Source organism: Nicotiana attenuata, chromosome 11 (assembly GCF_001879085.1).
Source record: "Nicotiana attenuata strain UT chromosome 11, NIATTr2, whole genome shotgun sequence".
Classification (NCBI taxonomy): domain Eukaryota; kingdom Viridiplantae; phylum Streptophyta; class Magnoliopsida; order Solanales; family Solanaceae; genus Nicotiana; species Nicotiana attenuata.
The window spans coordinates 60982264-61004408 of NC_031999.1; the positions used below are offsets into that span (position 1 = coordinate 60982264).

The 22145-nt window shown below is 39.7% G+C and overlaps 1 long non-coding RNA gene across 1 annotated transcript; it reads right to left on the reverse strand.

Moving 5' to 3' along the window:
- On the reverse strand, positions 3211 to 4078 carry LOC109235095. Its single transcript, XR_002069318.1, has 2 exons — positions 3960 to 4078; positions 3211 to 3602 (listed from the first exon to the last, which is right to left on the reverse strand). It is a non-coding gene; the product is annotated as an uncharacterized LOC109235095 (long non-coding RNA).

Consider the following 22145-nt stretch of genomic DNA (forward strand, 5'->3'; position numbering starts at 1 on the left):
CGTGGATTAAAGAAAACGAGTTTCGTTGAAAATGGACAATTGGAATAAAATACGGGTCGAGCGATAATACCCGATAATTATAAACTAGTACCATATGACCACGGTAGTGTAATATATAAAGTATATATGAAGTATTTTGAAAATAAATAGAATTTTAAGTAATTTGTGGTAATTTTTAAATTATGCGGGTGTTGATTAATTACCGGGTAACAGTACATTACCTAGTTAACTAATAAGTGGATAAAAATTTAATAAATTAACCACTCTCCACGTGGCACAAGGCCACCAATTTAAAGGATGATTCATACCATTTGTAAATAGGTGTCTATACCTAAAGAATAGATAAAGTTTAAATAATAATTTAGTATAACAATAAGACTTCTAAGTCTTATTTCCTTGGAGGAATCTGAAGGAACCAAAAATGTGAGTTAGCAATTTAGTATCAATCCACTCAAGAGCAAGAAACAGAAACGTCAATCCATACAAGTCTTCATTCCAAGTCTTAAAAAAAAAAAAAAAAAACGTTGAAATTTAGAATTTGAAACCAAAATCATTTCATGTCCTTGGCTGGAAACCAAAAACTTTGGAACAGAAGCTTGAAGCAAAATCTTGGAACAAATTTTTGCTTAAAACCATTCTTTGGTTCACAAAGCTTTAGAAGCAGAAGGCAAATTCATTTCAATTTCAAGAAAATTTAAGTGTAGTTTTGTTCATATTTTTCAGGAACAGGTATGTTAAGGCTAAGATCTTCCTTCATTTTTGCATGATCTTGTCATTACACAAGTTTGATAACGAAACATAAAGAAAAATTCATATCACGAAATTTACGTATATTTGTCTATTTAAACAAGTAGTCCTGTATATATACTTTTCCCTCTAATAACGGGAAGCATGTTCATGAAACCAATTGTTAATTTGCATTTCATGTTTGAATGTACAACAGAACCTTTTCAATTAAAAGTATCCATGATTTTCCTAAAAAGAAGTGAAGCAAATAAAGAACCAAATATAAGTTAGTCTTATGGACAAATTAAGTGCAACCTCCTGAGAAATACTACTGCCTTCATCATATGATTAAGAAATTTAGGATGACAAAAGGCAAATATGACCTTATATAATTAGTACTGCAAGTGTTATCATAGGCAACTACTTTAAATACGTGCAGGAGGTTAATATTTCCCTAGTTTCGTAAGTAACCATATTCTTCTTATCGGGACTTCATGTTTAGTTGAGTATTTCCTTCTTCCAGTCAAGAGAGTAGAGAATTTACATATATACAATACTAAAAGTATTTTCATTACCATCGAGCTATAATCGATGGGCGGGCCCCTATTGGACAACCTCTGATCAGATGGTAAGTTATATACCGATCCTACTGTGGCCGAGCACTTACGAGCGAGCCCAGTTGGTCGAGATACAGCGCCTAGTATGGCTGAGCGCGTATGAGCGAGCCTACTACGGTAGAGCAGTTATATATATATACCGAGCCTTATAGGGCTAGACAGCTATTTTACTTACCATATTGAGAGAGTTGAATCAGTATCAGTAGGTAAGCATATCTTCAGATTATCTTTGACTCCGAGTTACTTTAGTTATTATATTATCAGTTCAGTTTCAGCTTTCAGTTACTTTGTTGCCTTACATACTCAGTACATCATTTCGTACTGACGTCCCTTTTTCTAGGGACGCTACATTTCATGCGTGCAGGTTCAAACAGACAGATAGATAGACCTCCTTAGTAGGTGTTTCCCGAGTTCAGCTTTATCGGTAAGCTCCACGTCCTTCGGAGTTGCCAAGTCTAGAGTTTTATGTACATCTTGTGTGTTTGTGTGTGTGTATATATATATATATATATATATATATATATATATATATATATATATATATATATATATATATATATATATATATATTTGATACAGNTCAGTATATTGCCTTACATACTCGGTACATTATTTCGTACTGACGTCCCTTTTGCCTGGGGATGCTGCGTTTCATGCCCGCAGGTTCGGATAGACAGGTCGAGAGCCCTCCAAGTAGGCTATCAGCTCAGCAAAAGATGTTGGTGTGCTCCATTTGCTTCGGAGTTGCTTATTTGGTTAGTATGATTTAGACGTGTATGTTCTGGTATGGCGGGACTCTATCCCGACCTTTATGAAATTTATGTACTCTTAGAGGCTTGTAGACATATGTCGTGTACGTGAAAGATTGTACGGCCTTGTCGGCCTATATTTTGAGTATATAAATGATTATGTTGTCCTATTAGGCCCGTATGTCACGAGTATATGATGATGTAATAAGAAAGATACGTTACGTTTGTACTCGGTTGATTAAGGTACCGGATGCTTGTCAAGGCCCATTGGTTTGGGTCGTGACATGTTACTTACTGAGTTGGTTGTAATCACGTTACTCCCTGCACCCCGTGTGCAGATCCAGGCGCTTCTGGTCACGGCCGCTGCTGATTAAGGAGTCAGATCCCCGGAGACTATCGAGGTAGCTGCATGGCGTTCGCGGGCCTTGACTCTCCTTCATTATCTATATCTATATTTCAGTTTTTTTTCCTAGACACTGTAGTAGATTCTATTCTGGTATAGACGATCATGTACTCTGTGACGTCCCAGTTTTGGGGTGGATTGTATCGTATTTTGGATTGTTTATTTTCAAAAGGCTTTTCTTAAATATTAATTGCTTCCGTCTTTGTTTTTCAAAGTTTTTACTGTATTGATATATTGAGTAGTGGCTATCCTACTTCCACGATAGGCGCCATCAGGACGGTTTGTTTTGGATCGTGACAATTGTACAATCGGATAATTTAAATATATTCATTTTCCCAAATATCAGGTAATCATACACATGCTTCATTTGAAAATTTTGACTAATCGCCCTACTATAATTCTAATTGTAATATTTACAATGTTTCACACTAATGTCTCTTCTGATTTAAAGAGTGTTCTGATTTAAATCGATTAGTTACTGTATAACCCATAATACTATGCATGGTAAGGATTAATAAGGCTTAAATTGTGCAGTGCACAAAAGCTGTGCAGCCATGCGTTAGCTACCCCATGGTTCGTAGGAAAATATAATGAAGAAGGGACATTGGAGCCAGAGGCAGAGCTATGATTTCAACCTTTTTAAGTTATCGGGTTCTAAATATATTATTTGTACATTAATCATAATAGCTAACTAGCGAAGCCAACTTAGTCAATATAACCACAAGTAATTTCTTGATATTATTTATATTACTTCACTTGACACCGAAAATTACTGTTTGTATCCTAAGAAAATGACCGTATAATATGATAATACAAACATAATTACAAATTCTTGTGAATTGGTAGTGTTTTTATTCTTTCACACACAAGACAACATACCACTTTTTATTTATCATAATTAAAAAACGAGAACTCTAAAGAACATTTGATGCTTATTTGCACTTGTGGTAGCAGTAGCAATAACGTCTAATGATGCTCTTCTTAATGCACATACCCCTCTTTGCCCTCCCTTTCTCTTTGCATTCTTTCGTCGCAGTGTTCACTAATAAAGCAATAGCCAAAAAATGTCTTGCTCTTCCTTCGACAAAGTTTGCCCTCGGCCGCTTGCTTCTCTCCAAGGAACAACAACTTATCATAAGTTTTCCTTTTTTTTTTTTGGTTAAAATCATTTATTTGAATTGGAATGTATAAATTTCTTCTAAAAATGCTGAAATATATGTTTTTTTTTTTTGGATATAAGTTATAACAATAATGATAATCATTTCATATTAGCGAGTTCGTATATGATAGTGCAAAGGCATACCTAGGTGCTAGGCTGCTAGCTACCTGTACTACGAAAGGATTACAGTAAGTTAACGACCAGCGTGAAAGTAATCAATTTATAATGAATTTTTGAAATTTTATGTAATATTGGATTGTAGTTTTGGGTCCAAATATTCAAACGACAATGAAAGAAGTACCAACCATTGGAAGAAATGAGGAGGAAGCACAAGAGGAGAGCAAGGAAGGTTGTGTAGCTCACTAGTGACTTTGCCATATTCCTATACTTTTGATATAATATGCGATCTTTCTATTTCCTTTAATGTGATATATGTGTGGAAACTACTAAGGGAAGACAGCTACTTATAGGAAAGGCCAGGCAATTTATTTAATGGTTTAGTCAAAACTTCCAATGAAACTGTTTTACGCAAGTAGTTGGCTATTGAAAGAAGAAATGAGTAGTTTAACATTCCTCATTGCACAAAACTGAGCTTCTTCTCTGGTTATTCAATTCTTTTGCTGGTTCCTTTATCTGTTTAACACCTCGCCCAACTCATAATTTAAAGCTTTATGAGTTGCCTTATACGTTCAAATCAAATCAATTCAAATCAATATATAAAATTAACTAGTTCATTGTACATGGTATGTCATCTATATACAATTGCCTTATACGTTCACATGGATTCCTGTCGTGATCTCAAATTATTACTAAAAAATAACTGGTTCCAGTCAAATATTTATAATTATTTAATGCATTTTGTGATATATCTATAGGGTCTGAAAAAAGAATATTAAATTCACGTGAATTAGTAACTAACAATTGAGATCCGCCCAGATACGACACCACATGTTTAACATTTCCTCATTGACCAAGTCCCTCTCCTCATAAGGTGAATTAGGAAACAGAAAATCATTCTTTTGGAATATAAAGGTTACTATCAAGAAAGTTTACTTATTAACATAATAATTTGAATATAAGCACGCTAGAACTTTTTTGTTTTGTTTTTGCGAAGATATATTGAAGAGTTTTGGAGCAATAATAAAGTTGTTTTCATATGACCTATGTCATAGGTTCGAATCGTAAAATAGTCATTGACCCTTACATCAGGGTACAACCTACATTATACCCTTTTAATAAGAAACATTGTAAATATTGTTGTTAGAATGAACAACATTATAATAGTGCGATTAATCAAAATTTTCAAATGGAGTATGTGAAGAACTAGCTGATATTTGGGAGAAAGCCGTATTTAAATTGTTTGATCAAACAACTAATTAGAAGAAGTCAAAAACTTCAATATACCCAAACGATAAATATAAACAATAAGATAGTCCTTAATTATCCAAGAAGCTTTGATCTCCAAATTGGGGATAAGAATGGTATAGTTTTTTATTTCTTTTTCCAATTAGAAGGTTCAAAATAGTATAGCACGGAGTATAATACCTATGAACACGTGCATCCAATAGGATTGCAGTAAAAGGTAAATAATATGAAAAAGAATTTTTATTTTAGATCGAACATAACGAAGGCCGATGAAACGAAAATTGAAAATAAAGTTCTAGAAATCTACAGAAGACTCCTAAAAATGTTAACCACCCAAATGAAGGCCGATGATCCCTCAATATCATAGTTGAATTTTCAAGAACGCATTCAAAGAAGTTGTATAAAAGTTTTTGTCGCGACCCGGAATTCCCACTGTCGGGATCATTATGGCGCCTAACATTTCACTTGCTAGGCAAACCAACGTTAGAAACTTTATTAAACCAAACCTTAAGCATATCAGTGATTCACAACATTAAACTATAACGGGTTAAAATAAAAGCCGAAATTCATAACAGCCTAAATATATAATAGTACCTAGAATCTGGAGCCACAATTTCACGAAAGATTTAGCTACAAGTAATTGTCAGTAAGAAATACAACTGTTTTCGATGCAAATGAAACAGTAAAGGAAATGCATAGAAGGGGACGCCAGGGCCAGCGGACGCCAACAGGACTACCTTGAGTCTCCGAACAGATCAAGCCAGTAGCTAGACTCGGGGTCAACTCGGTCCGGTACCAAAATCTGCTCAGAAAGTGCAGAGTGCAATATCAGTATAACCAACCACATGTACTAGTAAGTGTCGAGTCTAACCTCGGCGAAGTAGTGATGAGGCTAGGACAAGACACCTACAAATAAACCTGTGCAGTATATCAATATATTCACCAAAAACAACAACTAAAGGAACAAGGCAAGATATATTGGGAAGGGGACATGCTGAGGGGATTACAAGACAAGAAATCACAACGTAAATAAGAACATGCTCAATCGATATACCTTTAAAGGCTAGAAATAAGTAAACACAGTAATGGAAAGTGCACGGCATCACCCTTCGTACTTTTACTCTCAACCTCACCATAAGAAACAATAGAAACGGCGCGACATCACCCTTCGTGCATTAACTCTCTCATAACATGGCACGGCATCACCCTTCGTGCTTTATCACTCACAGAACATGGCACGACATCACCTTTCGTGCATTATCACTCACTTACAAAATATTGCACGGCACCACCCTTCGTGCTTTAACACTCTCCCTCACCAAAATAATGAACAATAACGAGAGAGAGATAGAAATATCAAGAACTAGTCTTACTTCAACATTTAGTTCAACAATACCAACTTCAACTTTGAGTCAATACTTAATCAATACCAAATTCCGTAAAACATGATAAGAGTTGTTCAACATAACGAATAGCTAGTCTAAGCATGAACAATATAATCAAAGAATACAACAGTTACAAGAATAAGACTCCCTCACATGCTATGACTCGAAAATAATGCATAGGTGCTCGTCACCTCACCTACACGTTGTACTCAACATCCAAACACGTAGCAAATAGGCAAATAATACTTAATCCCTCAAGCCAAGGTTAACCACGACACTTACCTCACTCCAACTGCAAAACTCAAAGCTAGATCACTGCTTTTCCCTTCACACAAGTCCCCAGACCAATAGAATCTATCAATTTACCAACCAAACAATTCAAATAAAGCCTTAGGATCTACCCACAATTGCAAAGAATTCAATTTAGAAATTTTTTGAAAAAGTCAACAAAAGTCAACACCCAGGCCCGCTTGGTCCAAACTCAAAATTCGGACCAAAACCCGATTACCCATTCACCCCCGAGCCTGGATATATAATTTGATTTGGAATCCGACCTCAATTTGAGGTTTAAATCCCCGAATTTCGAAACTCCTAGTTTCTACCCAAAACCCCCCAATTTTACCATGAAAACCTTAGTTGTTTAGTTGAATCTTATGAAAAAGTAGTGAAAGATTAATAGAAATTAGATTAAGATCACTTACCAGTGATTTGGGGAAGAAAAGTTCTTTGGAAAATCGCTTCTTGTGGTTTAGGTTTAGAAGATTTGGGAAATGAATCAAAAATCCCATCCAAGTCATCTTTTGTTCAGCTGCAGGTATCACATTTGCGAATAAAACTTCGCATTTGCGAATGAACAGTGTTTCGGCAATTGCCATAAGTCGTTCGCAATTGCGAATGAACAGTGTTTTCGCAATTACCATAAAATGTTCGCAATTGCGAATGAACAGTGTCGCACCAGAAACCAGCAAAATCTAAACTTCTCCGAAATGATCCGAAACCACCTCGAAACTCATCCTGAACCTCCCGGACAAAAACCATATATGAATTTCAATCACAAAACACACTATAGACCTGATCGCGCATTCAAAATACTGAAAAGAGATAGTCTTAACCCGATATTGACCATGGTCAAACTCCCAAATTTCTTAATTTTACTAGTCTCTCAACCAAAGATCCAAAAATATACCCAATACCCTTGGGACTCCAAACCAAAAGCGCACACTAGTCTAAAAATATCATATGAACTTGCTCGCGTGATCAAATCGCCAAAATAACACCTAGAACTACGAACTGAACACCAAATCAAATGAAATTTTCAAGAAAGCTGTGAAATCACTATTTTTACCACCGGGCGTCCGAATCACATCAACCGACTCCGTTTCCCACCAAATTTCACATATAAGTAAAAGATATTATATTGGACCTGTACCGGGATCCGAAACCAAAATACGGACCCGGTATCAACAAGTCCAAACATCAACCAATTCTTAAAAATCATTAAATTTTCAGACTTTTAATTTTCAACAAAAATTCATAACTCGGGCTAGGAACCTCCGATTCCGATTTCGGACATACACCCAGCCCCATATTTCGGAACGGACCCACCGGGACTGTCAAAATATGAATCCGGGTCAGTGTACCAAAAATGTTGATCGAAGTCCACTCAAATAAAGTTGTAAGCAAAATTTCTTATTTTTATCAACTTCCAACATAAAAGCTTTTTTAAAAATGCCCCGTACTGCGCATGCAAATCGAGGAGGGATAAAATAAGGTTTTTAAGGCCTCAGAACACAGAATTTGGTTTTTAATCATAAGATGACATATCGGGTCATCACAGTTTTAGACCCTTTTTTATCCAATTCACATTGTATTAGAGACATCTTTTGTATATTTTGTGTTTATACGTTGTACATAGACAAATTTTAGGCCATGAGTGAATGTAAAGGTTAATGACACATGCAGAAGGATGATAAAGATAAATAATGTTGCAGAACAAATACATAAGGTCTTCAAAAGAGGAAGATAAACTCATTTAAATTGAAACATTCCCTTATTTGCCAAGTCTCCCTCTCAAAAAGAGATTAGGGGAAGAGAAAGAAAATATAAAAGTCTCTATGGCTCTGTTGAGAAAGAATATTTATCAGTAAAATTGTGATATTTTTGCGACAACCTGATAGGTCGTTTTGAGTGCTAGCCATTATTTTTGTGTTTTGAGATCTCTCGTACCTTCATTTGATGTTTCTTGACTTGCGTGTGTGATCCATGTCATTTTCCAAATTTTTTTTTGTAAAATTTTGAACAAAATATGATTTTTGACCATAAAATGAGACTTGAGTGGACCACGATCAATATTCTTGGTAAATGACCTCGAATCGGTGTTGTCACGACCCCAAAATCTTACTTTAGGGATCGTGATAACAGCTATACTCTAAAATTAGGTAAGCCTAACACACACTGAGAATTTAGCAGAAATAAACGATTAAGCTATTAAGTTAAGCTGATAAATGACATAATAAACCATACCGGAATAACAGTCGTACAATTCCCACAATCGGTGGTACAGAGTCATAAGTTCTAAAGAAGTACACTATGAATCTCTAAATACAACACTATTTTGGTATGAAGATAAACAGTACTAGATATAATAGTAGAAGGTGACTCCAAGGCATGCGAGCGGCAAGCAGATATAACTTGAAGTCTTTGGAATGTCTGAATCAACTCGTTGGCGTTCAACACGGGCATAAGTACCTGGATCTGCATAAAAATATGCAGAAGTGTAGAATGAGTACACCATAACGGTATCAAGTAAATATCAAGCCTAACCTCGGTGGAGTAGTGACAAGGTCAGGTCAAGACAACTACTAGACATAAAAACCTGAACAGAATTTTCGTATAATCTAATAATTGAAACTAATAACAATAAATGATATCAAAGCAGAATGATAATATAAGGCTAACAACGGAAGTAAAGGCAATAATGATAACAAGAGTGAACATATGATAAAAATAACAGATGATCAATTACAATTAAAATACAAGTGAAATGAATTAAGAAAAATCCATAACCATTCAAATCAACAAGCCTTTCCAATATAGAATGTACAATAAGAATCACACCGAGGTACCACACCTCATATTCACATCTTATAAGTCACAATCACAATCTTCTTTATATCTCTCACGACCCCAAGTTCAGTTATCAGTTATCAGTTCAGTTATCAGTTATCAGTTATCATTTCAGTTTCAGTTTCAATAGTTATCATTTCAGTATCAATTATCAATTCTTAGTTATCAGCTTAGTTTCAGTTTTAGGATTTATAATTCTTTCTTTCAGTTGCTTTACATACTAGTGCAATTCAAATGTACTGACGTCCCTTTTGCCCGGGGCCTACATCTCAAGATGCAGGTAATGATTTACAGGTTGACAATTCAGAACGCTAGGATTCTTGTATCAGCTATTTGGTGATCCCCAGTTCGTTCGGGGCATTATCATTATCTTACAGTCTTCAGTATTTTCAGACATTCAGTGTTTTCAGTACTTCATTAGAGGCTTCATAGACTAGAGTAACATCTAGACAGAGTCGCAGGCTTTTTATACTAAGCTATGTTGGCTACAAATATGTTTCAGAATTATATTAGTATTTCCGCACTTTGATTTATATCATCCAGACTTTCAGTATATCAGCATGTGTTAGTTTATCTTCCGCATTCAGTATGTTATGATATCACATGTTGATTCATCCAGCCGGTTGGTTCACTCGGTCACATGTAGTCAGGCACCAAGTGTCGTGTTACGTCCAGGCCCAGGTTTGGGGCGTGACATTAGCCACCTGTTTACTTTTGGGGCTCGACTTCTCCGAGGTCAAGGGTTCCGGTATTGGCACCACTTCCTCGATTGCAAACATCTCTTTTGTAGCATGCTGTTCTCCGTGGTCTGTTTTCATTCCTTCCTGTGTCGGGAACTTCATCATCTAATGGATAGTCGAAGGAACTACCCTCATGTTGTGTATCCATCGCCTCCCGAGGAGTGCGTTATACCTCATGTCACCTTCGATGACATGGAACGTGGTGCCTTGTATGGTCCCGACTACGTTTACTAGCAAGATAATTTCTCCCTTCGTTGTTTCACTTGCCATGTTGAAGCCATTCAGCACCCGAGATGCAGGTACGATTTGATCTTGCAGGCTGAGTTGTTTCATGACCCTCGATCTGATTATGTTCGCAGAGCTACCTGGATCCACTAAAACACGTTTAACCTGAATTTTATTTAAAAGGATAGAGATTACCAAGGCGTCATTGTGAGGCTGGGATACGTCATCTGCTTCCTCGTCACAGAATGATTGAGCGTCCTCGGGCACATAGCTTCGAGTCCGTTTCTCCTTTGTGATGGATACTTTGGTACGTTTGAATATAGGTCCCTATGGGACATCGACTCCACCGATGATCATGTGAATGATATGTTGAGGTTCTTCAGGTTCATTCTTCCTATTTGCATCTCTTTCTCGGAAATGGTTCTTGGCCAGGTCGCTGAGAAATTCACGAAGGTGCCCCTCGTTGAACAATCGGGACACCTCCTCTCTAAGCTGCCTGCAATCCTCGATCCTATGCCCGTGAGTACCATGATACTTACACATTAAGTTGGGGTTCCTCTGAGAAGGATCGGTCTGTACAGGCTTGGGCCATCTAGTATCTCTAGTTTTGCCAATGGCTGAGACAATACCCGAGGCGTCGACAGAGAAGTTGTATTTTGATAATCTGGGTACCTCCCCCGGTCCCGAGCGCCTACCAAACCCAGTTTTGCTCACGAGTCCCCGAGAACTTTGGCCTCGATCTGCTCTTCGATCATTCCGAGGTATGTTACGCCTTGAAATGTTCCTTCGATCTTCGACGTATGGTTGATATCGTTCTTTGTTAAATCTTGATCCCCGATCCGTGTCCCTCGGGGGCTTGGCTGCGAATCTATTCGGATGAATTGAGCCCGAGGGGGCTCCCAACTGTTCTTCCTCGACCCTAATTTTTGACTGATAACGATTGTGCACATCCGACCATGTCATAGCTGGAAATTCGATCAAATTCTGCTTTAGCTATCGAGATACAATCGAGCTTCTTTCATTCAAACCTTGCATAAAGGTCCTGAACTGCCTAGTCATCGGAGACCGGTGGTGATTTCATTCTTTCCATCTGAAACCGGGACACAAACTCCCGTAGCATCTCGTCATCCCTTTGTTTTATTTTGAAGACGTCCGATTTTCTTGTGGCCGCCTTTATGGCCCCGGCGTGTGCTTTCACGAAGGCATCCGCCAACATAGCAAATGAATCAATAGAGTTAGGAGCTAAGTTGTGATACCAGATCATAGCTCATTTTAATAGTGTTTCCCCAAACTTTTTCAATAATACTAACTGGATTTCATCGTCATTCAAGTCATTTTCTTTGATTCCACAAGTGTATGAAGTAATATATTTGTTAAGGCCAGTTGTTCCGTTATATTTCGGTATATCGGGCATGTGAAACTTCTTGGGAATGGGCATTGGCGCCGCACTTAGGGGGAAAGGTTTTTGTATGAATTTTTTCGAGTCCAGTCCTTTCAAAATCGGAGGTGCTCCTGGTATCTGGTCAACCCTTGAATTGTATGTCTCCACCTTTTTGTCATTTTCTTCAATTTTATTTTCTTCGGACTCGATTCTTTTGGTTAGTTCTTCAAGCATTTTTATAATAGCGGGGTCAGTCCCCGAGCCATTTTTGTAACGATCCGACCGGTTGTTTTGAGCTCCAGCGCGTCGTCCAGCAGTTCAAGGCCATTAGCAGCTTCATTTCAGGTATTAAGACTTGTACGCATGGTCGGAATTGAATTTCGGGAAGTTCGGAGTTGATTTGGAAAGAGAATTCTCATTTTGGAAGCTTTAAGTTGAAAGAATTGACTAAGATTGGATTTTTGAGTAAAGGACCTCGGAATCGGGATTCGAAGGTTCCAGCAGGTTCGTATGATGATGATGGACTTGGGCGTATGTTCGGATCGGGTTTTCGAAGACCCGGGAACGTTTCGGCACCTATTGTGGAAGTTAGCATTTTTGGAAGAATTTCATAAGTTTGGGTTGAAGTGCATTTCAGTGTTATCAATGTCCGTTTGGGATTCTGAGTCTGGAAATAGCTCCGTATGGTGATTTTGGTATTGGGAGCACGATCGGAAGTGAATTCGGAGGTCTGTGGGTCATTTTGGAGTCATTTGGCTAAAGATAGAAATTGAAGGTTTTTGAGAAGTTTGACCGGGAGTGCACTTTTTGATATCGGGGTCGGATTCAGATTTTGGAAGTCGAAGTAGGTCCATAAGGTCGAATATGACTTGCGTGCAAAATTTGAAGGCAATCAGACGTGATTTGATAGGTTTAAACATCGAAAGTAGAAGTTTGAAATTTTAAAGTTCATAAAGCTCGAATTGGGGCGTGATTCGTGATTTTAGCGTTGTTTGATGCAATTTGAGGCCTCGATCAAGTCCGTAATGTGTTTTGGGACTGGTTGGTGTGATTGGACGGGGTCCCGGGGGCCTCGGGTGTGTTTCGAAGTGGTTTCGAATCGAATTTGGATAAGAAGTTGTTGCTGATTGCTGCTGCCTAGTTTCCTTCTTCGCGAACGTGAAGGAAGTCCCGCGTTCGCGAAGAGGAGTTGATGGGGCTGCTGAATTTGGCCTTCACGAACGCGAAGTAGCAGGCGCGAATGCGAGGCAGTAGTTGGTTAAGCCTTCGCGAACGCAGTCCAGGTTACGCGAACGCGAAGAAGGTAAGGGAGAGCTGGGCCCAAGGCCATTTGGCCTACGCGAACGCATAGAGCATAACGTGAACGCGATGGGTCTGGGCAGCTGGCTTCAGCGAACGCGATCAACGGGTCGCGAAGGCGGAGAAGGATTTCTGGGCGTGAGATTTCTGAGCTTCGCGGACGCGAGGGATGTTCCGCGTTCGCGATGAAGGGTCGCCTGGGCAGTGTTCTTTTAAAATCGGAGTTTTGGCTCATTTTCACTTCATTTCTTCCATGGGAGCCGATTTTGGAGAAACTTTGGAGTGCCATTTTCATCACCAAACATGAGGTTAGTGATTTCTACTAGTTTTGACTAAATACAAGGTTTATATAAGGATTTAGACAAAGAAATTTGTAGAAATTTGGGATTTTGAGGAAAACCTAGAAATTGGTATTCTTGGATTTTTTACCACGATTTTGGGCATGAAATTGAGAATAAAGTATATAGTTGAGTTCGTGAGGTTATGGGTAAACTTTATCTTCGAAAAATTTCGGAATCCGGGCACGTGGGCCCGAGGGCAATTTTGTCAACTTTTTGATCGGGGTTAGGAATTGTTATAAATTGGATTGTAATGAGTAAGTGATCGTATATTAATGAGTTTACATAATTATTGACTAGTTTGGGAGCGTTGTGCATCAATTTTAGGCTTCGGAAGGGCGTGGAATGCCGGTTATGGAACTTCGGAGCGAGGTGAGTCTCCTTTCTAACCTTGTAAGAAGGAATTGTCCCCATAGGTGAATTAATTGAACATATGTGCTGCTATTTATGGGGGCTACGTACGCACGAGGTGACGAGAGTTCGTGCGTAGACACTATTATGCCTATGTCCGGGTAGTCTAGGACCCAAAAGCATGCTTACTTGTAATAATTGTAACTATATTGATGGTTTAATTTGCTTAAATCATATCGAAGTGGCAAATGATTTTCTAAAAGAGTTAAACTTCATTTTCTTGACTTGTAAAAGAGAAATATACACCTCCTTGAACAATTGTTCCTACATGAAGTCTTGATCGACTATTTGAACATGTGTTTCTATGTGTACCTGCGTCGGATAAATGATTCGCGAGCAGGGTGATTGTTTATTTGTGTTTGACCGCGTCGCATGTATAATTGGCAAGCGGGGTAATAGATGCATCTATGGTTCGTGCCATTCGACCCTCTGGCAGTGCACATTTTAAATATTGTTGGATCGGGCCGTACGACCTCGGCATGAGTTGTGCATGCTAGTATTGCTTGCCTTGAAATTCATTGAAGTTGATGTTGTCACTCCCTGACTTGAGAATAAATGAATAATTGATTAAAACGAAATTTGGAAATTTCCCTTTGAATAAAGGAATTGATTACTTTTTTCATTCTGTTGAGTTACGACCATGCTTTATAAAAATCCTGAAATTTATTATATTAATTGTGTATCATTATTGGACCACTAATAAGTGTCGAAATCGACCTCTCGTCTCTACTTCTTCGAGATTAGGCGGGATACTTACTGAGTACACGTTGTTTTCGTACTCATGCTACACTTGCTGTGCATTTTTGTTGCACATGCACATGTGATTCTAGTGGCCTACTGGGCGTAGCAGCATGGATGATGCGGAGACTAGGTGAGCTGCATTTCTCAAGGAAACTCGCAGCTAGTATAGTCTGTTTCAGCGTTTTGTATTTTACTTCTTGTCCAATTTGTATTCCGGACAGTTATTGTGTTATACCTTATTTTTCCTAGAAATTTGCTCATGCACTTGTGATACCGGGTTCTGGGATGATTATGGGCTTATTCAGTAAACAGGAATTGTTAAAGACACCATTATTATTTTAGCAAATTTCATTATTTATTATTTAATGTATAAAAGAAAAGTGATTTCAATATATACTAAAATGGGAATTTAATTAACTTCTTGGTTTTGGCTTGCCTGACAGCGGTGTCCGGCGCCATCACGACCCTTAGTGGATTTTGGGTCGTGACAACATGGTATCAGAGCACTAGGTTCCCTTAGGTCTCACGAGTCATGAGCAAGTCTAGTAGAGTCTCGCAGATCGGTACGGAGACGTCTGTACTTATCTTCGGGAGGCTACAAGGCATTTCGGAGCACTTCCCTTCTTGATTTCCTCATCGTGCGATTTGATTCCTTTGAGGCTTATGCCTTGTTTCCTTCACAACTGATCTTATGCGATGCGAAGCGCTGGTCATGAATCGGCGAGTGAGTAATTGTAATGGTACTACAAATGTGGTGCGGGGTGTTTCTCCCTGCGTAGTTGTTTGAGCTATTGTTGTCGCCTTGTGTGGATGGATATTATGTCGTTCAACTCAATAGCTATACTTATGAGAGCTCTGAGGCTAGGCACAAGTTGCCATGATGCTTATGAATGGTTATCGCATAGTATTGATGTGATGGTAGGATGCTTGCCTACGTGTCGGGGTAGTGAATGACTTGAAGGGAGGTTTACTCGGTGCATGATTAGAGCTTCGGTATTTAATTCCCGGCGGGGGAAAGGCAATCGGGCTAAGAATGTTTAGATTAGGGTTGATGGAGTAACGAGGCTTGGTATTTGCGAGCGTGGTGGAATTTTCATCTGTGTTGAGGTGTCGTTGTCCTTGTTGAATGTACTAAGTTCTCCGGTGTTAAGACCTTCTACAATTCGCCCTTGGGGCAGGATATTGTAAGATAGTATTGGAGAAGCGGCTGTCAGAGATCGCGGAGTGCGTTGGTTCAGGATTGAATATGTATTTCTAATGCTGACGGCTCGAGAAAGATGATCTTCGGAAAGGTTTAAAAGTTAGTAGCGGTTTGTTTCTTCAAGTGCTACCGAGATAGATTTTGATCTAAGGCATCAGCAGAGCAGCAAAGGATGAGGAAGGACGTGTGGGAAGTGTCATGCGGTGGTTAAACTTCTAGAAGTCCAGGTGTAAAAAGTGGAGGTCGAGTACTTTCTTAGAGAAGTGAGTCTACCCAAAGTGGGAGAGTGGCAGAGTAGTATGTGGGTTCAGTAGCTGGGTCTACGGACTTAATTGGAAGTATCGGCTATTATTCGGCTGGAGATTCGATATGGCGAAAAGGAGCTGCTTCATATGAAGGAGGATACAACATAACTTTGAGTTGGGAGATATTGTCGCACATTTAGTTAATGTTCACGAGGAGTGAATGGACTTGTGCAGCTTGTGAATGAGCACGGGCTCAGGTGGGTTATCTCCTGTGAGCAGATCAGCGGTCGCGTGGTTGGCGAAGCCTCTACAAAGAATCCTACTGGCTATCTAGTAAAGAGATCGGACATGTAAATATGGTTAATGATTCAGAGTATTCGTAAATGGTTTTACGAAAAGATTTTGAAGAGCTTGGCGGGTTGGTTGTGCTAGATCATGTCAACAATGAAGAAAGAATCTTGTTGGATTCTGGAGTTGCGTAATGGTGACTTCAAGCTAAGTGGGAGAGTCCCACCATCTATGATTGGGTTGTATGATTATCTTCTTGTGAAGTTCGGGTTATCGGCGTATTGATAAGTTCTTTCGGCTAAGGAAAGAGAACACCAGTAGTAATTTGAGCAAGGGAATTGAAGAATGTGTTCTATAATTGGCATCATAGATTCATGTTCGAGCTTTGGGAAGGCACAGGAATTATGCTTCGCGTAGAAGTGAGTTGCAAGGAAAGTGATTCGGCCGGGTGCTTCTTTGAGAGGATGGTCATGGGCTAGCAGAGCCTTGCAGTTGATTATATTCGGGACCATGTCAGAGTGGGTGACTCTCAATAACGGTCCTAGTGAATTCAAAGGTTAAAAATGTGGTGCCTAAGGATTCGAGCCCGGAATGTGTTTAGGAATCGAGCCTGTGAAGCAGCTTATGATAAGAGGCTTAGAATGTTCTATGATGTTTCGAATTGCAGTGTAGCATTGGGAGGAAAAGGAGAAAAAGACTTCGAATTCGTAGAGGAATTATCAGAATGGATGTACCAGTCGATATGCGAGTATGCGCACAAAGAAGGTATGAGATAGTTTGTGGGGTTTGAGACAGCATGGTCTCGTGTTACAAGTCCACTCGGGTTGAGTGCGTTACGTGTTGAATGAAGTTATTATTATTCTAAGGCAATTAAGGACAAATTGGAAGAGGTTGGATTGGTTAGCCATGATTGAATTGGCATATTGGTGGCCTAGGCCACTACTTGAAGAATTGCATCTTCTACGATTGTGAGAATTCACTCGTGTGTTGCTATGGTTCTCTTGGAATGAGTTAAGTAAAAAGCTCCCACGTGAGGGAGTGTTTACCATGTTAGTGGTTCAGGAGTTGTGATGAAATTCTTGTACTATCACATGCTGGCTTGTTAGGTGCAGTGAGCGGTATGAAATTTGAAAGTGAGGATCAAGGTTGCGGTTTGGTGTTGACAAGGATGTCACGAGCTCAGATGAGCATGAAAGAGGTTTTTGAATGATTAGAGTAAGCTGGCATTGTCTTCAGCGTCACCTGGGATCGGTGTTTTGTGAGAGAGGCTTTGCATCCTGGTTATGGATTTTGATCGCTTTTCAGCATTAGTGTGGCCGGTAGCATGGATGTGCAGGCTTGTTACCTGTTACGGAAGATCGTGGGAGCGTGTCCCGCGGGAAGATTGTATAAGTGTGGCATGTAGTTACTTGATTGATTGGAGGATGAAACCAAGTATGAAGATTATGGCGATATGGTTAATTTGAGGATTTATGCCTGGAGGGCACTCGGTTTATTGGGTTGTGGTCCGTGGAGGATTACTTCGGTTATGATGGTTTTTGTTGTATGTTATGGGAAAAATGGGTTATTATGGACCCAGAAAAGACTATTGGCCTAGTTCGGTACGATCAGAATCGGCTTGAGGTCTGTGGATGGATTTAAATATGAATATGGGCTCTATATCGGGCCGAATGTGTTCGTTTCAGCATAGCTCTCCTTATGGAGGAGTATTCGGACGTTGGATGTTAATTCGTCGTCGGCTATTTCATGTAATGCTATATTGTGCCGTGTGAGTTGCGAAATAGATTGGTAATTTCTTATGTGTTGAGGTTCCGCACGATGGTGTTATGTGAGCAGTATGGCTCTTTAGTTTTAGAACATATATCGCACCTCAGTTGTGCTTGAGTTTGTTAGCTTATGGTGCTATACGTCCCCTCAGGGATGGTATTATGCACTTAGTGTGCTTGTGACCGATATTCGGTATGTTGTTGTAATGATCAATTTAGCTCGATGTGTATCTCCTTATGTGAATTTTATGTGTGGATCGGGTGGCACGCTGTCATGGGTATGTTGTTTGGATCGGGTTGCACGCCGCAACAGTGTAATGATAATTATGGTCCCTTATATTCTATTCTGTGTGTTTTGTTTCCCCATTTTCTGAGGAAAGTTCATATTAGTTGCGTGATTTGAGTAGTCCCTTCCAGAGTTCATTTTCCTTATGTATCGCGTTCGAGTTGGTAGCCTATTGGCACGTTGCGGCATCATGTGAGACTTCTAGTCATATCAGGGGTGACTTATTGCCTGAGCAGTTCGTACTGGGTGAGACAAGGTTATTGGATCTGGGATCAGTTCAATCGGATTGTATGAAGTATATTAAAGAGAAAAGATCATTATTTGGTTCAGAATGAGGTAAAATCCTTGTCAGGAGTGTAGCCTCAATGATTTGTTGACCCGGTAGTTGGTTATGAATCTCTACATTTCTCTTCCATCGTGTCATTATTGAAAGAGTTGGAACAAGACTTAAATGAATCATGAGGTGCATTGTGAGCATCAGATTGGGGGAAAGTCTCCTATTATGGTCAGGGAATTTTATTATGGTCCTGTGAATGACGTGGTGCATAGTGTGAATTCAGCAAAGGTACGTAATCTTGTATCGGTGCATCATGTGGTGATTGATACGGTGTTCATATGTTGAAAGCAAGCCTGGTTGAGAATTTCGGATGTTGAAACTGAGCTCAAAGGCTTATTTGTTTGAATAAAAGAGAATATCTTCGGATTTGCTCGAGCTAGTGTGATCAACTGAGTTGTGGTAGCACGGGTAGGTGCACAAGGTGTTTAACTGTGATTTCAGACAACTCCAGCGCAATTCTTAGCACGTTCGAGGACGAACGTATGTTTAAGTGGGAGAGAATGTAACGACCCGACCGGTTGTTTTGAGCTCCAGCGCTTTGTCCAGCAGTTCGAGGCCATGAGCAGCTTCATTTCAGGTATTAAGACTTGTACGCATGGTCGGAATTGAATTCCGGGAAGTTCGGAGTTGATTTGGAAAAAGAATTCTCATTTCGCAAGCTTTAAGTTGAAAGAATTGACTAAGATTGGATTTTTGAGTAAACGACCTCGGAATCGAGATTCGAAGGTTCCAGCAGGTTCGTATGATGATTACGGACTTAGGCGTATGTCCGGATCGGGTTTCGGAAGACCCGGGAACGTTTCGGCACCTATTGTGGAAGTTAGCATTTTTGGAAGAATTTCATAAGTTTGGGTTGAAGTGCATTTCAGTGTCATCAATATCCGTTTGGGATTCCGAGTCTAGGAATAGCTCCGTATGGTGATTCTGGTATTGGGAGCGCGATCGGAAGTGAATTCGGAGGTCTGTGAGTCATATTGGAGTCATTTGGCTAAAGATGGAAATTTGAAGGTTTTTGAGAAGTTTGACCGGGAGAGGGCTTTTTGATATCGGGGTTGGATTCCGATTCCGGAAGTTGTTGCTAGATCCGTAAGGTTGAATATGACTTGCGTGCAAAATTTGAGGTCAATCGGACGTGACTTGATAGGTTTAAACATCAAAAGTAGAAGTTTGAAATTTTAAAGTTCATAAAGCTCGAATTGGGGTGTGATTCGTGATTTTAGCATTGTTTGATGCGATTTGAGGCCTCGAGCAAGTCCGTAATGTGTTTTGGGACTGGTTGGTGTGATTGGACGGGGTCCCGGGGGCCTCGGGTGTATTTTCGAGTGGTTTCGGATTGAATTTGGATAAAAAGCTGTTGCTGATTGCTGGTTTCTGGTTTCCTTCTTCGCGAACGCGAAGGAAGTCCCGCGTTCGCGAAGAGGAGTTGATGAGGCTACTGAGTTTGGCCTTTACGAACGCGAAGTAGCAGGCGCGAACGCGAGGCAGTAGTTTGTTAAGCCTTCACGAACGCGGTCCAGGTTACGCGAACGCGAAGAAGGTAAGGGAGAGCTGGGCCCAAGGCCATTTAGCCTACGCGAACGCGTAGAGGATAACGCGAACACGATGGGTCTGGGCAGCTGGCTTCCAAGAACGCGATCAGTGGGTCGCGAACGTGGAGAAGGATTTCTGGGCGTGAGATTTCTGAGCTTCGCGAACGCGAGGGATGTTCCGCGTTCGCGATGAAGGGTCGCCTGGTCAGTGTTCTTTTAAAATCGGAGTTTTGGCTCATTTTCACTTCATTTCTTCCATGGGAGCCGATTTTGGAGCAACTTTGGAGCGCCATTTTCATCACCAAACATGAGGTAAGTGATTTCTACTAGTTTTGACTAAATACAAGGTTTATATAAAGATTTAGATAAGGAAATTTGTAGAAATTTGGGTTTTGAGGAAAACCTAGAAATTGGTATTCTTGGATTTTTGACCACGATTTTGGGCATGAAATTGAGAGTAAATTATATAGTTGACTTCGTGAGGTTATGGGTAAACTTTATCTTCGAAAAATTTCAGAATCCGGGCACGTGGGCCCGAGGCAATTTTGTCAACTTTTCGATCGGGGTTAGGAATTGTTATAAATTGGATTGTAATGAGTAAGTGATCATATATTAATGAGTTTACATAATTATTGACTAGTTTGGGAGCGTTGTGCATCAATTTGAGGTTTCGGAAGGGCATGGAATGCCGGTTATGGAACATCGGAGCGATGTGATTCTCCTTTCTAACCTTGTAAGAGGGAATTGTCCCCGTAGGTGAATTAATTGAACATATGTGCTGCTATTTGTGGGGGCTACGTACGCACGAGGTGACGAGAGTCCGTGCGTAGCTACTATTATGCATATGTCCGGGTAGTCTAGGACCCAAAAGCATGCTTACTTGTAATAATTGTAACTATATTGATGGTTTAATTTGCTTAAATCATATCGAAGTGGCAAATGATTTTCTAAAAGAGTTAAACTTCATTTTCTTGACTTGTAAAAGAGAAATGTAAACCTCCTTGAACAATTGTTCCTAGATGAAGTCTTGATCGACTTTTTGAATATGTGTTTCTATGTGTACCTGCGTCGCATGTATGATTTGCGAGCAGGGTGATTGTTTATTTGTGTTTGACCGCGTCGCATGTATAATTCGCGAGCGGGGTAATAGATGCATCTATGGTTCGCGCCGTTCGACCCTCTGGCAGTGCACATTTTAAATATTGTTGGATCGGGCTGTACGACCTCGGCATGAGTTGCGCATGCTTGTATTGCTTGCCTTTAAATTCATTGAAGTTGATGTTGTCACTCGCTGACTTGAGAATAAATGTATAATTGATGAAAACGAAATTTGGAAATTTCCCTTTGAATAAAGGAATTGATTACTTGTTTCATTCTGTTGAGTTACGACCATGCTTAATGAAAATCCTGGATTTTATTATATTAATTGTGTATCATTATTGGACTATTAGTAAGTGTCGAAGTCGACCTCTCGTCTCTACTTCTTCGAGATTAGGCGGGATACTTACTGAGTACACGTTGTTTTCGTACTCATGCTACACTTGCTGTGCATTTCTGTTGCACAGGCACACGTGATTCTAGTGGCCTACTGGGCGTAGCAGCATGGATGATGTGGAGACTAGGTGCGCTGCATTTCTCGAGGCGACCCGCAGCTAGTATAATCTCTTTCATCGTTTTGTATTTTACTTCCTGTCCAATTTGTATTCTGGACAGTTATTGTGTTATACCTTGTATTTCCTAAAAATTTGCTGATGCACTTGTGATACCGGGTTCTAGGATGATTATGGGCTTATTCAGTATTCAGGAATTGTTAAAGACACCATTATTA